The 6,241-nt window shown below is 35.0% G+C and overlaps 1 pseudogene; it reads left to right on the top strand.

Annotated features, from left to right (window-relative positions):
- The first annotated feature begins 3,294 nt into the window (after positions 1-3,294).
- Positions 3,295-5,625, top strand: LOC139706773 (hydroxymethylglutaryl-CoA synthase, cytoplasmic pseudogene; annotated as a pseudogene).
- The last annotated feature ends 616 nt before the right edge of the window (positions 5,626-6,241 follow it).

Raw genomic sequence — 6,241 nt, forward strand, 5'->3', positions numbered from 1 at the left:
TAAGTTACTGAGGCTGACCTCAACATGTGATCCTTCTGCCTCAGCCTCTTGATTTGCTGAAATTACAGGTGTGAACCATTGCACCCTGCATCTTCTATCCTATCTTGAATCAAACTATTCTTGAGAAATTTCTACCACCAATTATAATGTTCCAATAAACTTACCATACTCCATCTGTTTTGATTAAACCATTGTATTTTCTTAAGTTTTTATTGTTGAAAAATAATTTTTGGCTTATCCAAAAGTAACAAAAATGGTGGAGTTTCTGCCCACACTTTAATCATCTTCCTCTACTGTTAGCATCTTACACACACACACATACACATACACACACACACAAATTCCACTAACAGTGTAGAGGCGTTTCTTTTTCCCAAATCCTCTCTATGATTTATTATTGTTTGTATTCTTGATGGCTGCCATTCTAACTGGACTCAGATGAAATTTCAGTGAAATATTGATTTGAATTTCTGTGATTGCTAGAGATGGTAGACATGTTTTCAAATAATTTGTTAGCCATTTGTATTTCCTCTTTCAAGAAGTGTCTTAGTTCATTTGCCCATTTATTATTTGGATTTTTGGTTTTCTGGTGTTAAGTTTTTTGAGCTTTTCTTTTAATGTTCTGGATATTAATCCTGTGAGAGTAGTTAGCAAGATTTTGTTTATTCTGTAACTTTTCTTTTCTTATTCTCAAATGTTTTCTTTGCTGTGCAGGAGCTCTTAAATTTGATTCCATCTCATTTGTTAATTCTTGGTATTATTTCCTGAGCTTAGGAATCCTATTGTGGAAGTCATTACCTGCACCTTCATATTGAAGTATTGATTTTACATTTTCTTCAAAGCATTGCAAAATTTCTGGTCTAATTCTTACATATTTGATCTATTTTAAGTTGACTTTTGTTCAGGGTAAGAGAGAGGGATCTGGTCTTATTATTCTTCTTGTGTATATCCAGTTTTCCTGGCACCATGTGTTAAAAAGGCAGTCTTTTTTCCAATGTATTTTTTTGGCACCTTCATCAAGGATCAGATGACTGCATCTGTGTGTGCTTTTCCCTGTGTTTTCTGTGCTGAAAGACTGCTCTTTTAGAGCATTGCTTTGGATAAGTGCCAGCTATGTGAGACAATATGTCGGACTTCATGGAAACTATAGTTAAGGATGAGTTGTATTTTAACATTTTTCCTTTTTCTTTTGAGCTTGGCAATGCTCTTTGTTTTGGGAAAAATATTCCAGAGTAAGAATTCATGTTAAAGTCTGTTCCTGTTCCTAGACCATAGTAGTATTGAGTGATAGATAAGATGGATTGGAGCCATTGAATCCCTTCTTTGGGAATACTGTACTGGAGATCAAATACCTCATAAAAGCCAATCATAACAAGATCTAGTAAGAAACCTGAGATTTTTGCTTTGTTTAAAGAGAAGAATGTGAAGAGACCTTTCCTGCCTCATATTAATCAATATTAAAATGTATAAAATTAAAATAATTAAAACACTGTGATACTAATCTTGGAGCCACAGAAACAATAAAACTCTAACTAAAGCATATACACTGTGATCATCACAGATATGATAAGATGAATGATACTCTTGAAATATTTAAGTATATGAGAGAAAATGTGAGATCCCTCTCACATAAATATATTTCATATGTGCTTATGACTTTAATATAATAACACAGAGAGTAGGCTAAAAGGATATGATCATATATTTTGGAGAAAATTTTCCTTTAAAGCATTGTTAGAAACTATAAGGAAAAATTCAGTGTTCTTAGTTTTTAAAACAATATAAATAAAAGAGGAAATGCAACAAAAATCAAGATGGATAGCAATAGTTTTTCCTCTCTGGATTATGGAATTACTTTTTTATTTTTGTATTATTAATTTTATCCATTTTTTATCATTAATATATTTCATTTGGTAAAAATAAAAATTCATTTAAATTAATATTAGAGAAAAAGACTAATAAAATTTATTGATTATTTAACATATGAAAAGTAATGATCTTTCTACAAAATGATTACCTGTTGCTTCATATTTAAGTTGTTTTCAATCATATTCTTTTACAACTTAATTTGCTATAAATTTCAACTATAATCCACAAAAAATTTCTACTGCTGATACATTTTACTATAGAATCTATACTTAAAATACCTATTAAAATTAATAAATGAAATAAAATACCTAATAACATCTAGCAACATCCACAGAATTTCATTGGCCAGAGCCTTAAATAATTCTAATAAACCTGTGTCTATTGATCAGCTTAAATTTACTTGGAGTTAAGGGTCATTTAAAAGAAGTGATTAGCTGGGCACAGTGGTGAGCACCTGTAATCCCAGGAGCTTTGAAGGCTGAGGCAGGAGGATTGAGAGTTCCAAGCCAGTCTCAGCAATTCATCTAGACCCTGTCATACATATACATATATATATACATATATATATATATATATATATATATATACATATATATATGTATATATATGTATATACATATGCATACATATACATATATATGTATATATATATGTATATGTATGCATATGTATATATATATATATATATATATATATATATATATATATATATATAATGGGGATATGGCTGGGAATATGGCTCAGTGGTTAGGCATCCCTGAGTTCAATCTCTGATGCCAAAAAATGTGGTATCATTTTACTATTGATCCTTTCAAATTATGGTCACACGAAGGTCTATCTCACTTTCTCATGCACAAGAAGTATTTACTGAATAGACTCTCTGTCAACATGATGGAGTCATATCTGTTTACAGAACCTATACTATTATTGGACTGATCTTTCAAGATTTTTTCTTTTTTAACAACTTTTTTCAAGAATTTTTTTCTTTAGATTTCAATACTACAGCAATCAATAAATCAGTTAACATTACTATCTAATGCAAGCAAATTAATAGTAAGTTAATAAGTATTAGGAGCATAAGACAGTAAGATATGAATATTTCTGCTACTCCACTAAATCCAGGCAGGATTGCATTCTCCTGACTTGAATGTTCAAGTATCATTGGGAACTTTATACATCAGTTCACTTTTGGTCAAAATCTACCCTCATATGCATATTAACTCTATTTCTTTTTCTCATTTGTTAGAGAAAAAAAATCAAGGTTTTAATAAGATTTGAGTTCATATATTTAAAAGATGATGATTTAAACACTATGCTATTCTCTTATGCCCATACATTCTAATGGAGACTTTTAATCATCTTTATTCTGAAAAAGCAATAAAACTTCTTTTAAAAAAACATTGTAGGCCTCCCACCGACTGGGTCGGCGGCTATAAAGCTGGTAGCAGAGGGGAGGCGCCGGGTATGGTCTTTCGCGGCTTGGTCTTTTCCTGTGGTCACTACCCGGTCACATTTGGTGCCCAGCAGAGGAAACAGTGACAGACCTGGAGGCTGCAGTTCTCTGTCCTTCACACAGCTCTTTCACCATGCCTGGGTCACTTCCTTTGAATGCAGAAGCTTGTTGGCCAAAAGATGTGGGAATTGTTGCCCTTGAGATCTATTTTCCTTCTCAATATGTTGATCAAGCAGAGTTGGAAAAATATGATGGTGTAGATGCTGGAAAGTATACCATTGGCTTGGGCCAGGCCAGGATGGGCTTCTGCACAGATCGAGATGATATCAACTCTCTTTGCCTAACTGTGTTTCAGAATCTAATGGAGAGAAATAACCTTTCTTATGATTGCATTGGACGGTTAGAAGTTGGAACAGAGACAATCATTGACAAATCAAAGTCAGTGAAGACTAATTTGATGCAGCTATTTGAGGAGTCTGGGAATACAGATATAGAAGGAATAGATACAACTAATGCGTGCTATGGAGGCACACCTGCTGTCTTCAATGCTGTTAACTGGATTGAGTCCAGCTCTTGGGATGGAAATGCCAGACCTACAGGTGGAGTTGGAGCTGTGGCTTTGCTGATTGGGCCAAATGCTCCTTTAATTTTTGACCGAGGGCTTCGTGGAACACATATGCAACATGCCTATGATTTTTACAAGCCCGATATGGTCTCCGAATATCCTATAGTCGATGGAAAACTCTCCATACAATGCTACCTCAGTGCATTAGACCGCTGTTATTCTGTCTACCACAAAAAGATCCATGCCCAGTGGCAGAAAGAGGGAAATGATAAAGATTTTACCTTAAATGATTTTGGCTTCATGATCTTTCACTCACCATATTGTAAACTGGTTCAGAAATCTCTAGCTCGGATGATGCTGAATGACTTCCTTAATGACCAGAACAGAGATAAAAATACTATCTAGAGTGTCCTGGAAGCTTTCGGAGATGTTAAATTAGAAGATACTTACTTTGACAGAGATGTGGAAAAGGCATTTATGAAGGCTAGTTCTGAACTCTTTAATCAGAAAACAAAGGCATCTTTGCTGGTATCAAATCAAAATGGAAATATATATACATCCTCAGTATATGGTTCCCTTGCTTCTGTTCTAACCCAGTACTCTCCTCAGCAATTGGCAGGGAAGAGGATAGGAGTGTTCTCTTATGGTTCTGGTTTGGCTGCCACCTTGTACTCTCTTAAAGTTACACAAGATGCCACACCAGGGTCTGTTCTTGATAAAATAACAGCAAGTTTATGTGATCTTAAATCAAGGCTTGACTCAAGAACTTGTGTAGCACCAGATGTCTTTGCTGAAAACATGAAGCTCAGAGAGGACACTCATCACTTGGCCAACTATATACCTCAGTGTTCAATAGATTCACTCTTTGAAGGAACATGGTACCTAGTTAGAGTGGATGAAAAGCATAGAAGAACGTACGCTCGTCGCCCCTCTCCAAATGATGACACTTTGGGTGAAGGAGTAGGACTTGTGCATTCAAATACAGCAACTGAGCATATTCCAAGCCCTGCTAAGAAAGTGCCAAGGCTCCCTGCATCAGCAGCAGAACCCGAAGTAGCTGTCATTAGTAATGGGGAACATTAAGATACTCCGTGAACTGCGAGACTTCACAGTGTGTTTGGGTTGGGGTGGGGATAGGGGAATGGTTGGAGGAAGGGAATGTCTGGGGACAATTTTAAAGAATTACACATTGCTTAAATTTTTATGTGACTGACACAGAGCCTAGCAAACTGTTGTGCTCTTGGACAAGTCTATCTGCCCAATTTGCTAACATGCTTCCTGTTGTGGTCTAGCCAATGCTAAATGTACTCGAATGATGTTAAGGGCTCTGTAAACTTTATACCTCTCTGGCCATTTATATGCATGAAATTTAGTTTTTAAATGTAGTGTGAATCCTGTGCTTCTGTTAGAGGAAAGCAGAGGTACTAGTCTCCAATTTAATTTTTTTTTAATGTGTAAGAATTTTATACTTTGAACAACAAGATTATTGAAAGTACCTGTGGTTTTTGAAAATTTTTTCTAGCTTGGGGAATGTGGTCTTAAAATGTGATATGCACAAATACTCTTTGAAAATGGCAAGACAAACATTCTTTTTCTCAGATTTATAAATCCTAGAGAGGCAGAAAAGAGTTAGGACAGTAACACTGGTTCTGGAATATTATCCAGACCAACAGTGACAAAGTTATTGTGATGATCTCTGAACAGAGAGACACTAGCATTGACCAGGCTTATGGCATAAAAAGCATGGTCTGTTTGGGAGCCGTCATGATAGCTGCAGGAGCTGAGTGCTCCTGATCAGTTCATGGTGGACTGTGCTCAGCAACATCAAGATGTTATTGGAGGTGTATATGAGGAAGCTTTTTGTTGCAATCCTTCTTTGCACCTTATTTTAAAAGATACATAAAACATTTCTTTGATGCCTTTTTAAAATTTTAAACTGGAAAGGAAGGATGGAGCAGGGCATTATTAGGCTACTTATGTTTCAGTGTTACAAATTCAGTTTCTAGACTGACAGATTTGTGGTATGAGTTCTTTTTGTTTTGTGTGTGTGTTTGTGTGGGTCTTTGTTTTTGTATCTGTTCGATGAAAATAAGAAGGTACAACTTAAGTTTTTACATAGTCTGACTAGCCAAAAAGAGTATTCCACTTCAAGGTCTGGAAGTAGGGTTTATAAAGTTTTTTCTTGGACATTCACCTTTAAAAAACAACAAAAAACTATCACATGGAATGAAAGAGATTGGTTAGAAAGTTTTATAGATGTTTTTGGTGCTGAACTATGACATGAGCCTTATAGATTGTAAAATAGAGATAGTTGGAACTAATGTACAGAACTAAATTTTTAAAACTTTATTTAC

Source organism: Marmota flaviventris, chromosome 8 (genome assembly GCF_047511675.1).
Source record: "Marmota flaviventris isolate mMarFla1 chromosome 8, mMarFla1.hap1, whole genome shotgun sequence".
Taxonomy (NCBI): Eukaryota; Metazoa; Chordata; class Mammalia; order Rodentia; family Sciuridae; genus Marmota; species Marmota flaviventris.